Source organism: Pelophylax lessonae (assembly GCF_965119305.1).
Source record: "Pelophylax lessonae genome assembly, chromosome: 4".
Lineage (NCBI taxonomy): Eukaryota > Metazoa > Chordata > Amphibia > Anura > Ranidae > Pelophylax > Pelophylax lessonae.
In genome coordinates this window covers 527,442,314-527,462,765 of record NC_138771.1, presented here as the reverse complement: position 1 = coordinate 527,462,765, position 20,452 = coordinate 527,442,314, and the positions used below count along the sequence as shown (strand labels likewise).

At 44.6% G+C, this 20,452-nt stretch overlaps 1 protein-coding gene across 2 annotated transcripts in view; it reads right to left on the bottom strand.

Moving 5' to 3' along the window:
• Nucleotides 1-20,452, bottom strand: part of SHISAL1 (shisa like 1) — a gene marked incomplete at its 3' end in the record, with an annotated part of 257,063 nt that overhangs the window by 126,978 nt on the left and 109,633 nt on the right. The gene's annotated exons all lie outside the window — the stretch shown is intronic.

Here is a 20,452-nt window from a genome sequence, read left to right as displayed (position 1 = left end):
CATCATTACCTGCTGAACAGCTTCTGGGCATGCCCAGAAGCTGTGCAGGGATGACGCACCTGCCCCAGAAGTGACGAGCAGGGCATTTTGGGACTTCGACGTCACGGAAGAGGACTCGAAGAGGGACGATCCGGCTTCAGCTGCCCACACCTGAGATGGCAGCGCTGGACAAGACATTTTCAAGGTAAGTATTTCTTCTTACAGGTAAGTGAACAGGGGACAGTTCAGAGGCTATCGTTGCTTAAATGCACTAGCCCTGACTGTCCCGGGGGTATTTCTAGGTAAACATTTTTTTTTTGCCTGGAACTCCGCTAGTCACATCCAGATAAATCTGCTAGTTCACTCTCTCCGGATTGACAATGCTGCTGTCCAAAGATGCCTATGTTGCTCCTCCGGTGCATTGGAGATACCCTATGTTAGGAAGTATGTTGCCACTGCCAGCCAGATCACCAGGTGAAAATACAGGAAAAAAAACGTCTTAAAAAAAAAAAAAGGAAGCAGACACCACATTTAAAGGTTGGTAAGCTTCAATCCAAGAACTAATAGCAGTCATACCATAATAGGTAAACTTTAACCACTTTAGCACTGGAAGGTTTTACCCCCTTAATGACCAGGCCATATTTTTGCGATACGGCACTGCGTTGATTTAAATGACAATTGCGCGGCCGTGTGAAGCTGTACCCAAATAAAATTTATGTCTTTTTTTTCCCACAAATAGAGCTTTCTTTTGGTGGTATTTGATCACCTCGGCGGTTTTTATTTTTTGCACTATAAAAAAAGAACCACAATTTTGAAAAAAAAAAAAAAAATGTTTTACTTTCTGCTATAAAACATTCCCAATAAAAAAAAATAAAAAATCGAATTGTTTTTCATCAATTTTGGCCAACATGTATTCTGCTACATATTTTGGTAAAAAAAAAAAAAAACAACCCAATAAGTGTATATTGATTGGTTTGTACAAAAGTTATCAAGTCTACAAACTATGGGATATTTTTATGGCATTTTTATTTATTAATTTTTTTTACTAGCAATGGCAGCGATCGGCGATTTTTAGCTGGACTTTAGCGGACAAATCAGACAGCTAACTGACACTTTTTAGGGACCAGTGACACCAATCAGTGCTAAAAAAATGCGCTGTTACCGTATCAATGACACTGGCAGGGAAGGAGTTAACACTAGGGGCAATTAAGGGGTTAAATGTGCTCCTAGGGAGTGCTTTCTAACTGTGGGGGGAGTGAATATATTTGAGTGTGTGTGTGCTGATTATCCTTGATCTTTACTCCCTATGTATTTTGCTTTTAACATGCTGCTATTTCATAGCTATATATATTTGGAATTGCAATTTGTACAGATGGATGTTTATATTCATATGTTGATCTATATGTCTTTTTCTAAATTATATTCTTGTATCTATAGTGGTGTTAATTCAACTATTTTGGATCCTGAAGAAGCCTCTACGTCCGGGTGAAATGCGTAGATCACGAATGACCCACATCTGCTTTAATTGTTTGTGCTTAGTGAGACACACCATGTGGAATAACGTATTGTCAAATGTTATCTGTTTTTAACATATGGTATACTAATAAAATGTATTTTTTTTTTAATATTGTATATGTTTTTGCCTGGCACTTTAAAATCCCTCTATTTTCCCATCGCTATTTCTCTTAAGGGAGAAAGAAGGGTGGGTTTTCTCCTCTAGAGGAAAAGAGAGATCTGTGTTTTAGCTTAAATGAAACACAAGATCTCTCTTTTCCTCCCTGACAGAACAGTGGTCTGCCTTGTTTACATAGGCAGACCGTCTTTCTGTCATTCCGCCGAACAATCAATGGGTCCCGGCGGACATCATGGCCACCGGACCCGCTGATTGGCTCCTGCTGTGCCCAATCACAGCAGGAGCGGCGCGCACATGCCCCCGAAAACCCGTGTACAAAATCACGTACATGTACGTGATTTTTCACAGCCGGGCTGGAGGCAGACGGTCTGGAAGTGGTTAAAGTGAAATGAGCCCCGGTTCACACTTATGCGAAGCGGGAAGGCTGCGAATTCGCAGCCTGTTCCCGCATCGCAAACGCACCGCTGGCAGTTCACACTGCCATATGCGATATGCTGGGGGTGTCAATGTAATCTTAACGACACCCCCAGTTTGATCGCATATCGCAGTGCGATCTTGCAGTTCGCACAGGATCGGATCGCACAAGTGTGAACCACTGTGCGATCCGATCCTGATGCGGCTGCAAAAAAGGGTCCTGTGCGTCTTTGCTGCGGGTGCGGTGCGAATTCAGCCATACAAAGTGTATGGCTAAACTCGCACCGCACAGCCGATCACATGTAATGAAGGAGCAGTGCGCTCCGACATTACATGCGATCGCCGCAGCCGCACTAGTGTGAACTGGCACTAAAGGGAGAAAAAAAAAGATGTCCTACTCACCAGCTTTGTGCAGTGGTTTTGCAAAGGGCAGCCCCAATCCTTCGCCAGTGCTCCTGGTCCCTCCATCCTGATCCTGGCACCCAAGCAGGCTCGATCCTGAGCCACTGTTCTGCATGTCCATTCACACACAGAGCCGCAACTCAGCCCCGCCTCCTCTCTCTCCTCATTGGCTCACTGGCAGGGAGAGCCACTGTCTGAGCCAATGAGGAGGGAGAGTCTCTCGTGCACAGCACTAGAGGAAGAAATCAGGCTCAGATACACTATCTAACAAAAGTGAGTACACCCCTCACATTTTTGTAAATATTTTATTATATCTTTTCATGTGACAACACTGAAGAAATTACACTTTGCTACAATGTAAAGTAGCGTACAGCTTGTATTACAGTGTAAATTTGCTGTACCCTCAAAATTACTCAACACACAACCATTAATGTCTAAACCACTGGCAACAAAAGTGAGTAAACCCCTAAGTGAAAATGTCCAAATTGGGCTCAATTAGCCATTTTCCCTCCCCGGTGTCATGTGACTCGTTAGTGTTACAAGGTCTCAGGTGTGAATGGGGAGCAGGTGTGTTAAATTTGGTGTTATCGCTCTCACTCTCTCATACTGGTCACTGAAAGTTCAACATGGCACCTCATTGGAAAGAACTCTCTGAGGATCTGAAAAAATTGAATTGTTGCTCTACATAAAGATGGCCTAGGTTATAAGAAGATTGCCAAGACACTGAAACTGAGCAGAGCAGGGTTCAGACCAGCAATTGTTCTGTATGGCTGTCATCCCAGAAGGAAGCCTATTCTAAAGATGATGCACAAGAAAGCCCGCAGTTTGCTGAAGACAAGCAAACTAAGAAAATGGATTACTATTTACTGGAACCATGTCCTGTGGTCTGATGAGACCAAAATAAACCTATTTGGTTCAGATGGTGTCAAGCATGTGTGGCGGCAACCAGGTGAGGAGTACAAAGACAAGTGTGTCTTGCCTACAGTCAAGCATGGTGGTGGGAGTGTCATGGTCTGGGGCTGCATGAGTGCTGCTGGCACTGGGGAGCTACAGTTCACTGAGGGAACCATGAATGCCAACATGTACTGTGACATACTGAAGCAGAGCATGATCACCTCCCTTTGGAGACTGGGCCGCAGGGCACTATTCCAACATAACGACCCCAAACAAACCTCCAAGACGACCACTGCCTTGCTAAAGAAGCTGAGTGTAAAGGTGATGGACAGGCCAAGCATGTCTCCAGACCTAAACCTTATTGAGCATCTGTGGGGCATTCTCAAATGGAAGGTGGAGGAGCGCAAGGTCTCTAACATCCACCAGCTCCGTGAAGTCATCATGGAGGAGTGGAAGAGGACTCCAGTGGCAACCTGTGAGGCTCTGGTGAACTCCATGCCCAAGAGGGTTAAGGCAGCGCTGGAAAATAATGGTGGTCATACAAAACATTGACACTTTGGGTCCAATTTGGACATTTCCACTTCGGGGTGTACTCACTTTTATTGCCAGCAGTTTAGACATTAAGGCTACATTCACATGTGGGCGTAGGGGATCGATCCAGAAATCATTGCAAAAAAAGAGGTACAAGAGCTTCTTTTGTGCGTCACACGATTTTGTTTGCGCGATGTTACCGCGATTCGGCAGGCGGAAATCGCGGCAACATCGCACACCTTTTGGGGTACCGTTGCAAATCACGGGCATCGCACAGGCGTCCCACGATTTGCAATGATTTCTGGATCGCGGGCAGAATCGCGGTGATTCTGCCCACAATGCGCTATGCCCACATGAGAACGTACACTTATGGCTGTGTGTTGAGTTTTTTGTAGGGGACAGCACATTTACACTGTTATACAAGCTGTACACTCACTACTTTACATTGTAGCAAAGTGTTAATTACAAAAATGAGAGGGTTTACTCACTTTTGTGAGATACTGTAAGTATGGGGGGCTGCTGCACAGAGAAGATTTAGATCCACATTAAGCTTGATAAGTAAAAATTAGGTCCCACAAAAGCTTTTCGATAGTTTCTAAAAGCAGGGCGGTAAAAACTTCTAAATAAATCTGACAATATGTGACTTTACATATCTAAACATTACAATTCGCCCTGACAGCGACACATAAATGATCACTGAATGCCTATAGACATATTTTGGATACCCTTCATATCTCTCTGAAGTAGTTCTATTGAAATACAATCATCTCTGTTCTTTCGCAGATACAGCCTGTGAAACTCTCAGGAATGCCATACATTCTCCCAATCTTCCCATGTGAAGTTCCCATACAATACTTAATCCGTAGTATGATCGTCTGATAATTATCTTGTAAATAGGAATTTCTCCTGAAGAATACTGCACATTCTTCACACATTATTTCCTAATTACCGTGGGAAAATATTTGCAGGGCTGACTTTACTTTGACAACAACTCCATTACAGCTGCCTACTTTTAAAACCCAACTTCAGGCAGAATACAGCCCAACAAACTATTAAAGCTGTATATTGACTACAAAAATATTAAAGCATCAAAAATATTAAACTCCAGGCAAACAGATAAATAAACAGATAAAAAAAGATATATTTACGCTGTTTTTCATGCCAAAGGATTTGCATTTTTGTTCACTCATCACAGCTCTGCCACACAGCACAGTCCTGTCTGGCAGGGCAAGAGAACTGGTTTTCTGTGCTGCAGCTAAAGTGGTTGTAAAGGTTCAAGGCTTTTTATTTTCATGCATTCTATGCATGAAGGTAAAAAACCTTCTGTGTGCAGCAGCCCCCCCCCCCCCCAAATACTTAGCTAAGCCCCCTCTTGATCCAGCGATGTCCACGAGAGCCTTGCCTCTCCGGGGGGACTCGTACTCCTGATTGGCATTTGGCAACAGCAGGGGCCAAGATCTAGTGTAGTATCTGTTCATATTAGTAATGCTGTGCTGTCATTCTGGCCTGACCAAGGCTTGAGTGTGTGGCTGTGTATCCCTGCTGTAGTGATGGGGCCTTGGAAGGTTAATAGTGGCTGGGACAGAAATCACAGGCAGTGGGACATGGGAGTAATCCCCCCAGGAAAACTGGAAGAGGCCAATACCTCCTGATTTGAGTGGATCTACCTTGTGGGCTGGGGAGGCAGAGAGTCCACAGTGTATGTGCCCCCTGGTTTTGGTTGCCCTAGGGGTGCTCTTAGTAACACTTGGGTGTGGGATCCCACTGTGTGAACAGGCACATGATTACAGTCGCCAAATGCATATTTTCTGCAGTGCGCCTTTTAGGCAGCTGTCAGTCACAGACAGTGATCTAATCAGGAGATGGAGGGGGAGGGGCCGAGACATGGCTTTGTGTGTGAATGGGCACCTGCTTGGGTGCCCCCACAGCAAGCTGCTTGCTGTGGGGGCACCCGGAAGGAGGGAGGGGCCAGAAGTGTCGGCGAGGGACCTGAGAAGGTTAGGATCTTGGCTGCTCTGTGCAAAACCAACTGCACAGAGCAGGAAAGCTATTCAAAAACAAAAAACAAGGCTTTAATATCACTTTAAACTAACACTTACAGGTCTTGTGCCTTACCCAACCTGTGACTGGACAGTGAAAAGAAGAAGCAGCAGACTGATAAGCTCATCTCTCTCACAACCAATTTGCTCCTTGTGCTGGTTCTCAAAGCCTGAGCTTTGCTGAAACAGGGGTTGCAAGGGACTGATACCAGTTGAAATTCAGGAACTTGAACAGTGGCGGCCGGTGTGTTGGGGGCGCAGGGGTGCCGCCCCCCTATCCATGCATCCGGCCCCCTAATCTGCATGCCGGACACATGGAGTTCAATCTGATTTTTTTAGTCACCTGATTAGAGCCAGAGGCGCTAATAGGCTTCAGAAGAGGGTGGACCCGGGGCGCCCCGAGCCCACCTATTGTGTGACAGTAGCGAATGCAATTTCGCTATTGTCAAACAGATCCTCCTCCATGCCAATCAGAAAGTGGGTCAGAGACCCACTCCTGATTGGCTGAAAAGCCAACGCATGCCATTGGCCGAGGAGGAGGCGGGAGGACTCGAGGAGATGCCGGGGGACTGAGGAGAAGCTGCCGCTACAGGTAAGTCTCTCTGCATTGATGGAGGCATGGCACGCTGGTCACTGCATTGATGGGGGCACAGCACGCTGGTCACTGCATTGAAGGGGGCACGGCACGCTGGTCACTGCATTGAAGGGGGCACGGCACACTGGTAACTGCATTTATGGGGGTACGGCACGCTGGTCACTGCATTGAAGGGGGCACGGCATGCTGGTCACTGCATTGAAGGGGGCACGGCACGCTGGTCACTGCATTGATGGGGTACATGCTGGTCACTGCATTGAATGGGGGCATGCTGTGGTAACTCTGCATTGAATGGGGGCACGCTGTAGAAACTCTGCATTGAATGGGGGCACACTGTAGTAACTCTGCATTGAATGGGGGCACGCTGTAGTAACTCTGCATTGAATGGGGGCACGCTGTAGTAACTCTGCATTGATGGGGCACACTATACTTTGATTACTGCAGGCCCCTTTCACACTTTTGTGACCTCAAAGTCAAATTGCATGACTTTTTTGCCGCAAAGCAATGCCTATTCGATTTTTTTCTGTTTGCGCCATTCCAGCTCATTCTGGTGTCCCTTTGATAAGCTTTTAACACCTATGGGAGCAGAAAAGAACTGCGATCACGTGACCACTGTGGCGGCAAAATGCACCTTGCACCCTGTGCAAAGCTGCATTCCATTTTGCACACTCCAGTTTTAGTTAATAACCCCCTCAATGACCTCATGTACAATGCTGGCCTGCTGGTCCTGCATCATACAGGATGAGGCCAGAGAGCTGCAACAGGCTGTGCAGCAGAGTGAAGCGACTTCAGGGGAGTGGTCGTGCAGCATGGAGGGAGCCTGTGGAAGTGAGGAATAAGGTAATTATATCACCTTATTCATTACCCTCTAGGCAAATTAGCAGTAAACCCTTGCAGTATGGCGGGGGACCTACTTCAAAGGTAAAGTTTTTTTCGCCAAAGTTCAGTTTTAGGTGCCAAAATCTGTTTTGTCATCTGCCTCCTTTATTTGCCGCAATACAGGAGTGTAAAAAAAAATAAAATAAATAAAAACACCAAAAGTTCACCAATCATCTGTCGGAGACATAATTGCTTTGCATGATGTTGTAGCATATACCTGTATATATAGATACATGAAAATATTGTCAATATTTCAGCGGGTGACAGGTGATTGGTGCATTTTTTGTAATCCTTTATTTTTTTCTTATTTATAAGGTAATGATTGAAATAAAACTATAGTCTTTTATTCAACATCATCTAAACTCTTAAAGCCAAGTTTCCTTTTTTTTGGTTTATGCCACATATGTGTGGGTTATGGAGTTTGCTCATGGGTGAGTCAGTGGGACTGTCTCATTGTGTCTTTGTGGCACATAATCATGGCTGGCATGTGTGAGATATAAGTACATAGTGCGTACGCCCCTTATGGTCTCTTCTTTTGAACCCTGCGTCACTGTTGAGTCATTTAGTGGCAAAAAATGTTTTAGGAAGGAACAACGGAGAGTGGCAGGGGATGCATGCATTCGACAATACCAGATATTTAGAATGCTGAAGACTTTAAAGGTGGAAGATGATGATGTTCTGACTTTCCGATCACCAGAATAGTGAGTATTCAAAGTCTTCTATTGCAGGGAGCTCTTCTTCAGAATTCTCGGGGGAAGTCACCTTAAGAGAGGGAAATATACATCTGAACTACGTCTTCTTTTCCTATCTCTTACTGATGAACTTTGCTGTCATGTAATTGGGTAACATGGCTAAAAATAAAATCAGGTTACTGAATATGCGGACTGACCCAGTTTAACTACATGTGTCTTGATAAATTCCAGTCTTACAATACCTGGGGGCCCAGCTGCCACTTTTGCTATCACATCCTGTGACGTCAGTAGCAGATCCAAAGTTGGCAGCAGAGTACCCATTTATCTGAGGCTATCAGTTGCTAAAGTAGGGCAGTAGACAGAACTATTACATCATGGCTGATATAGGAGGCTGTTTTGGGAACTTGTGTCTGAAAAATCTATGTTTATGGTGTCTTGTTCTAGAAACTATAATCACACCTTCAGTATGTAGGTTTGAAACTGAAACAAAATGTCTTATGATACAGTGGGAGAATTTCCTGCTCTGATCCTTCTAGAGATGTGCTGTACAGCCTGTACTGGAAAAGAGTAGGATGATGCGTAGTTTATGAGGGTACAAGATATCAAGTATACATTTTCTGACACCTACAGCAAGAAAAATAGGAAGAAGCACTCCAGTCATAGATGCAAACCCCTATAATTAAGAAGAGGTTAAATTGTCCCAGTCCAAGACACAGAAGTTCCATCATGCAAATCTCTAGCACCACTCCTTCTTTTGCACCTCATTTCCTTATAGAAATTATAGAATGAAAAAAAAAAAACCAACAAGAGATACTTACTTTCTTGCAAAACAGCTGCCCTGGACTCCCCCAACCGCTGGTCACATGACTAGGTATTGGTTTTGTTATCTCAGCTGAATAGGCCTGGTGGACTGACCCTCCCCTCCCTCCCTACTCGTCTTCAGTGATCATGTGATTAGTGCCTAGGCATTTGTCTCCTTTGGTAGATATTTTGAAATATGCTAATTTAAGATGGAAGATGTGTGGTGGATTGTTATTTGCCATAGATCTACTTTAATTAACATCTATGTCAAACATATTGTGCCAAATATAATAAAAAAAAAAAAAAACAGTTTTTTCAGTTTAGCCAACATAATTGTCTAAAATCTGGAGTGGCTCCTCTGTAAAATGATGAACCTATGCTTTGCAATGCAGAAAATGCTGCATGGGTCATGTGCCAGCGCTGGGGGACAAGAGTGGTAGGCCTACCCCTTCATAGGCTATCCCCTCTTCAGTCCATCATGAATGCTGCTGCCAGGCTTATCCACCTTACCAACCACTCAGTGTCTGCCACCCCTCTCTGCCAATCCCTACACTGCCTCCCGATAGCCCAGCGAATTAAATTCAAAATACTAAACATAACATACAAAGCCATTCACAACTCTGCCCCAAGCTACATCACCAACCTTGTCTCCAAATATCACCCAAACTGTCCTCTCCGCTCCTCTCAAGACCTCCTACTCTCAAGCTCCCTTGTCTCCTCCTCTCATGCTCGTCTCCAGGATTTCTCCAGGGCGTCTCCCATCCTCTGGAACGCTCTACCTCAACCTGTACGGCTATCTCCTATTCTAGCTGCTTTCAGGCGATCCCTGAAAACTCATCTCTTCAGGGAAGCCTATCACACCGCCAACTAATCTTCCATCAGCTCATTCCCTACTGTTACAACCTCTTGTACCACCTGCCCCACCCTATTAGATTGTAAGCTTTTCTGAACAGGGCCCTCTTAATCCTCTTGTATTTTATTGTATTGTAACTGTATTGTCTCCCTCTAACATTGTAAAGCGCTGCGTAAACTGCTGGCGCTATAGAAATCCTGAATAATAATAATAATTCCCCAAGAACCCATGTAAGAAAAAGCGGCATGAGTCACATAATATGGAAGTCATGAATGTTTTTCTTTACACCTGGTGGCTAAATGGAGTGGTGAAGGAATGGAGTTACAGGAAGTATCAGCTGATGGAGGAGCCGCATGTAAAGTCAAGCTGTTGCTTTACCATGCATGGGTCATGTGCCAGCGCTGGGGGACATGAGTGGCCATTCCCCAAGCACCCATGTAAGAAAAAGCGGCATGAGTCACATAATATGGAAGTCATGAATGTTTTTCTTTACACCTGGTGGCTAAATGGAGTGGTGAAGGAATGAAGTTACGGGAAGTATCAGCTGATGGAGGAGCCGCATGTAAATCAAGCTGTTTCTTTACCATGCATGGGCATTGATGGATGTATTGTAAAATCTTAGATGAGAACCTTCTTCCACCAGCCAGAACACTGAAGATGGGTCATGGATGGGCTTTTAGCATGGCAATGACCCAAAACATACTGCCAAGGACACATAGGAGTGGCTCAAGGAAAAGCACATTGAGGCCATGGAGTGGCCTAGTCAGTCTCCAGACCTTAATCCTATAGAAAACTTATAGAGAGAGCTGAAACTTCTAGTTGCCAAGCGACCGCCAAGAAACCTTAAGGATTTAGAGATCTGTAAAGAAGAGTGGACCAAAATCTCTCCAGAGATGTGTGCAAACCTGGTCACCAACAGCAAGAAACGTCTTACCTCTGTGCTTGCCAACAAGGGTTTCTCCACCAAGTACTAATGTTTTGCTTGGGGATCATATACTTATTTTACTCACTGAACTGCAACTCAATTTTTAACATTGGTATGTGTTTTTTTCTGGATTATTGGTTGATATTCTGTCTCTATTATTTAAAATACACCTATGATAAAAATTATAGACCCTTCATTTCTTTGTAAGTGGGCAAAATTACAAAATCTGCTGGACCTGACCTGTGTACAACATTTGTAAACTTAGCCAAGGACTGAAAAGTAGATGAAGACATTGTCATGGGGAGTACTGTGAGAAGTACTTAGCATGCATTCGCTTACCATGATAAAAAATATCTAAAGATAGGTCCACTTTAAAAAGTGAGGAACAAAATCTATAATTCAGATTTTCTTCCACTTGACTAGAGATGCCCTTTAATGATGAATGTGTGCAATTTCCACACCTAGCCTAGCACAGAGTCCATCTTCTAGAATTTCTTCTGTGACTGGTAAAGACCCAACTTTTCGCAATGCAAGACTGAAATGACACAACGGCAATTAATAATGAGAAACGACAGGGGAGCAAGACACACCGCTGTGGAGCATAAATCTTATTAAGCCACGAAAACTGCATTAAAAGTCCAACTAACTTTTCAGATTTAAAATACCAGATGAAAAAAAAAAGGCCAAAGCGGAAAGAAATAATAAAAGGAAGGTTGGAGAGAAGATGGAGACCGCGGCGTGAAAAGATTAATTATAATGACACAATGGGAGAAAAGTGAAGATCAGAAGAGGGCTAAGAACTCGGATAAGAGGGAGACGTGTTCTAGGAGTTCACAAAGAACATTTCAATAAATGGATTTCTTAAAGTTGCACTTTGGTCTAACAAGATATTTTTTTTTTTTTTGGCATTTAGTTGACTTGTGAGGCAAAGTCTACCTGCTCCTGGCATTCTTCTTCTGCCACTGGCTGCCCTTTCCTTTAAGCCCCTATGGTCACTAGTTCCTTTACATTCTGAAAATTTCTCAATCCAAACTTGATAATTAAAGTACTTGTAAACCCAAGAACAAAAATGTAATATGTTGCAGCTTACTAGTTCTTAGATGAGGTGATATCATTTGTTTACTTTTTCTGGGCCTTTTTCCCCTTTTTGACCGCATTCACATTGATCCGATTTGGACCGCGACTTGTCAACCTGACAAGTCGCGGTCGGCCACGCTCCCATTGTGTAGTACAGGAGCCGTTCTAATAGGAGTGACACAAGTCGCTCCGACTTAGAAAAAGGGTATTGTACTACTTCGGGGCGACCTGGAGGCGTCTTGCATAGACATTCATTTCATGAAGTCCGTGCAAGTCGCACCGAAGTCGCGCTGCACGCGACTTCACAGATCGCCCCCTAAGTCGGAGCGACGTAGTGTAAAATGAGCCATATTTTCACCTGGTGTTCCTGCCAGCAACACACTTCATGTCCTAGAATGACAACACTCAATCACTGTACATTATCTATGGGGGCGATGTCACCCTAGGACAGGAAGTGTGTTAGGATTTCAGAACACCACCCTTCTCCTTATCTACATAACACAGCGGGGGTGCTATAGTCAACACAGATAGCGGAGAACGTTGCTAAGTGATAACCACACAGGCAGACAGCACACAAAGGTATCATCAGCTGACAATATTTCTGGCAGGATCAACACGTATTTATTGCATTTATTAACCACTACCCATCCGCGCTGCAGCCTATATACGGCTGCAGCGCGGACTCGAATTTTCGGGAGGCCGTTTTGAAACGGCCTCCCAGTGACACGCCCCCAGCGCGCTCCCGCGAGCACGCTGCGGGGAAAATCTGTGTCGGCCGTGTCCCTTGGACACGGCCGATCACAGATCGTGGTGAATGGCCAATCACAGCGGCCATTCACCACGTGATCTGGCCGTCCAATGAGCGATGATCTCATATGTAAACATATGAGATCATCTCTCATCGCCGGCGCTCCTTGTGAGGCTCCGTATGAGGAAGGAGGGGGAGCCTCACAGCGCCGGGGACACAGAAGAATGTAATCAGGGCACTGATCACCAGTGCCCTGATTACACAAGGTAAAAACACACACACAGTGCCCCCCATCAGTGCCCACAGTGCCCGCCATCAGTGCCCCCCATCAATGCCCACAATCAGTGCCCATAGTGCTGCTAGTCAGTGCCCATCAGTGCATGCTCATCTAGGCACTGATGAGCACTGACTGGCAGCACTATGGGCACTGAGTGTGGGCACTGATGGTGCTGCCCATCAGTGCCGCTCATCAGTGCCACCCGTCAGTGTCCAGTGCCATCCGCCAGTGCCCATCAGTGCCGCCTATCAGTGCCCATCAGTGCCGCCTCTCAGTGCCGCCTCTCAGTGCCCAGCAGTGCCACCTGTCAGTGCCCAGCAGTGCCACCTCTCAGTGCCCAGCAGTGCCGCCTATCAGTGCCCAGCAGTGCCGCCTATCAGTGCTCATCAGTGCTGACTCTCAGTGCCGCCTATCAGTGCCGCCTATCAGTGCTCATCAGTGCGGCATATTAGTACCTCCTCATCAGTGCCCATAAGTGCCACCTCATCAGTGCCCATAAGTGCCACCTCATCAGTGCCCATCAGTGCAGCCTATCAGTGCCCATCAGTGCCGCCTCATCAGCGCACATCAGTGAAGGAGAAAAATTTATTATCAAAATTTACTCGCAGAAAATAAGAAAAACTTTTTTTTTTTTTCAAAATTTTTTGTCTTTATTCTTTTTTTTTGTAAAAAATAAAAAACCCAGAGATGATTAAATACCACCAAAAGAAAGCTCTATTTGTGTGAAAAAAATGATAAAAATTTCAAATGGGTACAGTGTAGCATGACCGCGCAATTGTCATTCAAAGTGTGACAGCGCTGAAAGCTGAAAATTGGCCTGGATGGGAAGGGGGTAAAAGTGCACAGAAGGCAAGTAGTTAAACAGATAAAAAAAATAAAACACTTTTTAAATGTTTTGGTTTTCTTTTTCTTTTTGACAAGAAAGGAAGGATTAGTACCCCGTTTTGTCTTACCTGCTACCTGGACTTTGTTAGTAAGATCTCCCTATTTCACTAAGACCCCATTCAGATTATTGTGCTGCACTGATAAACACGTGTTCACCCACGTTATATGGAGTGGGAGGATTTGCCCCTGCACCGGTATTTTCCCCCTTATCGACCAGGCCATTTTTTGTGATTGGGCACTGCATTACTTTAACAGACAATTGCGCGGTCGGACAATGCTGTACCGATATAAAATGTATGCCCTTTTTCCCCACAAATAGAGATTTCTTTTGGTGGTATTTGATCACCTGTGCAATTTTTATTTTTTGCGCTATAAACAAAAAAATAGGGACAATTCTGAAAAAAAAAAAAAAAAGAAAAAAAAACAATATTTTTTCACATTCTGCTATATAACATAAATTTTTCATCCTTTTAGGCCAATTTGTATTCTGCTACATATTTTTGGTAAAAAAACTTGCAATAGCGTATTTTGACAATGACAGGGAAGGATTTAAACCAGTGATGATCAAATAGTTAAGTGTGGGCCTTGGGGAGTGTTTTCTAACTGTATGAGGGGAGATACTTGTAAAATGAACACAGAGACCTGTGATCATATATAGGAGGATCATAGGCGCTCTGTGATCATTTCAGAGAGAACAACGGTCTGCTGTGTTTACAACAGCTGACTGTCGGTCTCTCTCAGTGTGGAGCGATCGCGGGTGCCCCAGGGGCAATCGGTGCCGCCGGCCCCGTGGATCAGCATCCCCGCTGTTTATTGGGGGGGGTTTGCGCCGCCGGTGGCGTGCACTTGACCCCCATGGCCGCTACTGCAAACCGACGTATCCATACGTTGGTTCGCGCAGCCAAGCCAGCCTGCTGCAGTATATTTGCGATGGGCGGTCGGCAAGCAGATAAAAGAGACTGCCGACGCGCTGAAAAACAGACCTGCGTGACAGCCTGTTACTGTACATTGGGGCTCTGAGCAATGCAGTTGCATTGCTTTAATGTGTTGGGGTGTGACTGAAACTGCATTGCACCACAACATACTAATACTGGCCATACACTATACGGAAAATCATTCAAACTCATTTTCAAACAATGAACAATCAGCCGTGAGAGCAAACGATTTTCCCATCATGTAACGACCGAATTTTGATCGATAAATCGTAGGACATAAATTAATCTGTTCTTTGTTCGTTTTGTCACTTATACAAACGGACGAAAAAACACATTAAGGCTTCATATACACGGGACATTTGACAGCTAGTAATCGACCAGCCGTTTTGCCGCGTGTACATGCCGTGTTTAGAAGTGTTTTTACATTGTAAAATGGTCAGAAATGTGTACCCCATTGAAAACACCTATAAACGAAATGCTTATAAACTTGAGGTACCGCGTTTAGATGCGTTTGCATGCTGTTACAAGCATTTGGCGTTTCAAATGCCAATAAACTTCTGTCTGAACACATTTTTATGCTTTCAAAAAAAATGCAACTAAACTCAACTGCCTCTAAACGAGTATAAGCGTCTCAGTGTACATGGACAGATAAGATAACATAGAGGAGAGTTCAGGGGCTGCTGAAAAAAATGCCCAACCGCTCCTAAAGTCCATTTATCAGCGGCAGTGTACATGAGGCATAAATGAGTTGTAAAGTCAGAAGGTTTATTTATCTTAATGCATTCTATACATTAAAGTGGAGTTCCACCCAAAAGTGGAACTTCTGTTGATCTGCTTTCTCCCCCCCTCCGGTGCCACATTTGGCACCTTTCAGGGGGAAGGGGGGAACGGGTACCTGTTTTTGAGAGGTATCCTTCCCCACTTCTGGGAGACAGCGCCGCAGCGCCATCCCTTGGAAGTTCCATCCCCTTTATCCTTCCCCCACCACCGAGCCAATGAGAATGCGCAGCGTGCTTTACGCATGCGCAGTAGGGAACCAGCTGTGAAGCCAAAAGGCTTTATTGCCGGTTTCCACTAGAGTGAATGGGGCGGCAGCACCCGGCAGCCGATCCAAAAATCAAATTATTGATTTGTGCCCAATACTGGCTGAAAAATTAACTGTCCAAATTTCGTCAATTTTCAAACTATTTTTCGTCTAGTGTATGGGCACCATAAGAGTTCGATCATTCATACAGCAGACCTTGCTGCCCCTCTGAAAAGACAGTAAGGAGGTGATATGTCTCTTCCTCACTGTCTGTTTTTTTTTTTTTTTAAATCAGAAAACATCTTTATTGAGAGAAAATCACAGCATCACATGAAAACTGCAATACACTGTACAGGCATAGCAACATAAAATCACCATCACCTCAGAAAGAATAGTGTGCATAACAAGTACATCACAACCCCGCCTTGAAGCAGACAACCCCCAACAACAGCGCCTGAAACAGTATCATTATCACGGCCCTCCAATCCACTCCCAACGTAACTAGCAATCATCCACCGGCAACCCCAACCCATATTTACACGTTTAAGACAGTAAACGGTCCATGATGAGGTCCGTAGGGGCCATTCCCGGACAATTCAACCAAGCACCCCATATTTTAGAGAATTTTTGTGAAGATCCCCTATGTTGGTAAATAACCTTTTCCATTCTAAGGGTGCCCCCGATTTGCTCTAGCCACATCCGAAAGGTCGGAGGCTCAGGTGCAGTCCATAGTCGCAATATAAGTAAGCGAGCCTGAAACAGGGCACGAGAGGCCGCCTCCCTCAGATGTCTGTCCTCCACTTGTTGGTCCAGAATGCCCAGAATGCAGTGTTTAGGGTCCCCAGGCACATCTATCCCCAGGGTACTATTAATAGCAGAGCGCACCTCAGTCCAGTACCTGTCACTGTCTGTTTTTACCCTGTAAATGCAGCACAAGCCCATACACGAATGCTGCCCATACATGCACAGAATTTTGACCGTTTGCAGACTGATGATTTTATTAGTCGGTCGAAAGCAAATTGGCCACTAACTGACAGAATAAACTTGTTTACATGATCGTTTCCATTGTCGTAATGATCTTCTGATAACGATAAAAACATATATATATATATATCGAACGTTCGCCCAAACGAAGGAAATTACATTTGTAACCTGGAATATTTTCATTTCAATTATAACATACACGTATACACTTCCCTTGACACGGTAAAAGTGTTCACACTCCGATCCTTTGACATTAGCCGGGCCCGCAGTCAAAATCATCGGTAAAGTTGCATTCACTAATGGCATGATTGTCGAACGATCTTTCCAAAAACGGCCAGTTTCGGCTGAAATTCTGTGCTTGTATGGCTAGAATAAGGCCTCATGCACACAGAGCGTTAAATAAAATGAGCTGCAAAGCCAGTACCGACTCCAGGAAAAAGCGGCTGTAAAAACGTGATTTTAGAAATGTTTTGCATTGGCATTAATGCGCGTTTAGCCACATTAGCGTTTAGCAGTGTTTCTCTGCCCTTTTCCACTCCCAAATCCAATTACTACAGCTTAAAAACACCTGATGTGTCTTAACGCTGTATACAGCCTGAAAAGCCATGTCAGACATTTTTGCAGCTGTAACGCTGCTGCTCCAAAACATACTGGCCCTGGGGGTTTTTTTGCAGCTTGAAAACGCCTATGCCACTTACAGCTCCTAAAAGCCTGTGTGTGCATGGACTCAAAGAATAACATACATACATAGTTACATAGTAGGTGAGGTTGAATAAAGACAATAGTCCATCCAGTTCAACCTGAGTAGGTGTGTGTGGCTGTAATCATCTCACACCCCTGAATGTTCTGATCCTTGAGATGTAAGTCTAAAGCCCCGTACACACGTACCGATGGTCGGCTTACAAATGTTCCTCTTTTCTCCCCGGGATGTCGGTGTCTGCTGAAAAGTGCAAAGACAGCACAAGAACAGCACAAGAATTTTGTCCGCCGACTGCAGAAGTGATGTCATGTAATGGTTAACTTTCCCTGTGTTTTCTATTTTCTGAGCATGCCCAGTCTTGCAAATCTGCGGTCTGTCGGCCGAATTGTGTACTGACAGGCGAACAATCGTCCGTTCTGGTGTCGGCATACAAATATTTTCATGTTTGCACGAAAGACTTTTGTCCGCGGATTGTGCGCAGACATCTGTCGGAGGCACCATACTAACACGCGTACAATCGGCAGATCCTTCGTCCACCGACGTTTGTATGCCGACGATCGGTACGTGTGTACGGGCCTTAAGAGTCTTTTGAAAGCCACCATACTTCCCGCAGAAACCACCTCTTGTAGTAGAGAATTCCACAATTTTGTAGCCCTAACAGTAAAGAACCCCCCACGTTGCCTGAGGTTAAAACACTTCTCCTCTAATCGCATTGTATGCCCTCGAGTCCTCATACAATCCCTTTGACTGAATAGCTGTTTTTCTATGCCGAGATCACCATTGAGATATTTATAAATTGCTATCATGTCCCCTCTCAGGCGTCTCTTCTCCAGGGAGAATAAATCAAGCGATTGCAGACGCTCTTCATAATTAAGGTCTTTCAATCCCCTAATTAGTTTAGTTGCCCTTTTCTGGACTCTCTCCAGCTCCAACACATGGAAAGGCGTTTTTAAGCTTTAAAATAAAAATGCCTGACGCCCCTAGGAGCAGCGGTAAAAACGTCCACTGTGCATGAGGCTTTAAAAAATGGGTGGCTTTGTGCGGTAGTACCATCCACCGAATGCCGCTGCCATTTAATGCTTGCTGCAACATGTGTACAACTCTGAGCAACTGCATTGCACCTCTTTTGGTAGACTTACAGAGGGCAGTAAAACTCGCCTGCTTTTACCACCCCCTGGCCACCCATGTGAACAAGCCTTATTACATTGGTAGAAATGGACCTTACTATAATGATGACAACAGTTACAATAGATAGAAAGTAGAGGAAATCTGCCACAGGGATACAGAAGTGTTAGACTGAAATAGAATGCGCTTAGTAAGTAGCTAAAAGGAGATTGAGCGGCACTGAGATACGAAAAAAAAAAAAAAAAAAAGCAATGTAGCACCCTGCCCTAGGCTGGATAAATCGAGTTTATGGCTTTGCTGTACTTAGCTCTGTCTCTGGAAGAAGCTTACAGAGATAGAGAAGAAGGTTAGCCACTGGAGGGCCTGGTAAGAGGTTTTCTCTCCTGGGGCCTCTGGCCTTGGGAAGCAGACTGTGCTACTGAAGATCTGCTGCCGTCTAGCCTCAGCAATTGCTTGGCTGAAGATATTGAAGGAACTTGCCATACATTATACAATTTTCTTTAGATTTACCGTCAACTATGTAGTACAAAGACCTGCCCTATAAGATACAATTGAAAGTGTTGTTTAGTTTTGACCTCCTATTATATGGTTTTTGGTAAATCTAACAGAAAATTGTGCAAGAACATTGAACACTGCCTGTGAAGGCCATATGGATTAGGGATCCCTTTCACTGAAGAGTGTCTCAGGGAGGGAATGTGGTTGGGGAGCTGTCTCTGGACATTGTGAGAAGGAGCCTTAACTACTTGCCGACTGCCTGCCGCAGATATACGGCGGCAGGCTAACTCAGCTGCGCGAACCACCATACCTGTATGGCGGTTCGCTGGAACGCTCCTGGGGGTGCACGCGCCCCGCCAGAGATGCGCTTCCACCCCCATTAGCCAGCGGGGAAGCTGGCTCACGGGGCCAGCAGCCACGACTGCCACTGGGTACCCGCGATCTTTCCCCGTGGAGAGAGAACGTTGGTCAGCTGTTGTAAACACAGCAGACCGTTGTTCTCTCAGGAATCAGCAAAGAGCTCCTGTGTTCCTCCTATTTAGAATCACAGGTCTCTGTGTTGATTCCACAAGCCCATCCCCTTCACAGTTTGAAAACACCCCCTAGGCATACCTTTAACCCTTTGATTGCCCCCTGAGTTAACCCCTTCTCTGTCAGTGTCATTATTACAGTAACTGCATATTTTTAGCACTGATTACAATAGTAATGTCACTGGTCCCCACAAAAATTTCAAAAATGTCAGTTAGGGGTCCGATCTGTCCGTCGCAATGTCGCAGTCCTGCTAAAAAACGCAGATCGCCACCATTACTAGATAAAATTAATAAATAAATAAAAATTATATAAATCTTTCCCCTAGCTTGTAGACGCGATAACTTTTGTGCAAACTGATCAAAATACACTTATTTGGATTTTTTTTACCAAAAATATGTAGCAGAATACAAATTGGCCTACAAGGACAAAAAAATTAGATTTTTACATTTTTTGGGGGGGAATGGTATATAGCAGAATGTGAAAAATATATATTTTTTTCATAATTTCCACTCTTTTTTGTATATAGCGCAAAAAATAAAAATCGTAGAGGTGATCAAATACCACCAAAAGAAAGCTCTATTTGTGGGAAAAACAGGACATAAATTGTATTTGGGTACAGCGTCGCACAACCGCGCAATTGTCCGTTAAAGTAACGCAGTGCCGAATCGCAAAAAATGGCCTGGTCATTAAGGGGGAAGTGGTTAACTAGATCTCTGGTGTTGCTTGTGCTTTGAGGGTCGGATGGCAGAAGTTAGAAAAAATGGGCTGTGACTGCTCGTACAGAGTGTCAGACTAGCTGGCTGTGCCCTCTACCCCCAGCAATACTTATGGCTGCTACAGGAGAACTTTGCTTGAGAAATTTTCCTCTGGTACCACATAGTTGCCAACATTTGAAAAAAATTTCCAGGGACATTTTGCAGCAAAGCTATCAATTACCACACCCACTTCCCTGAAGCTCCGCCCACTCTGCATAATTAATCTCCACCTACTTATCATCAGATTAAAGGGTCTACTCAATAAAGAGAGAATTACAG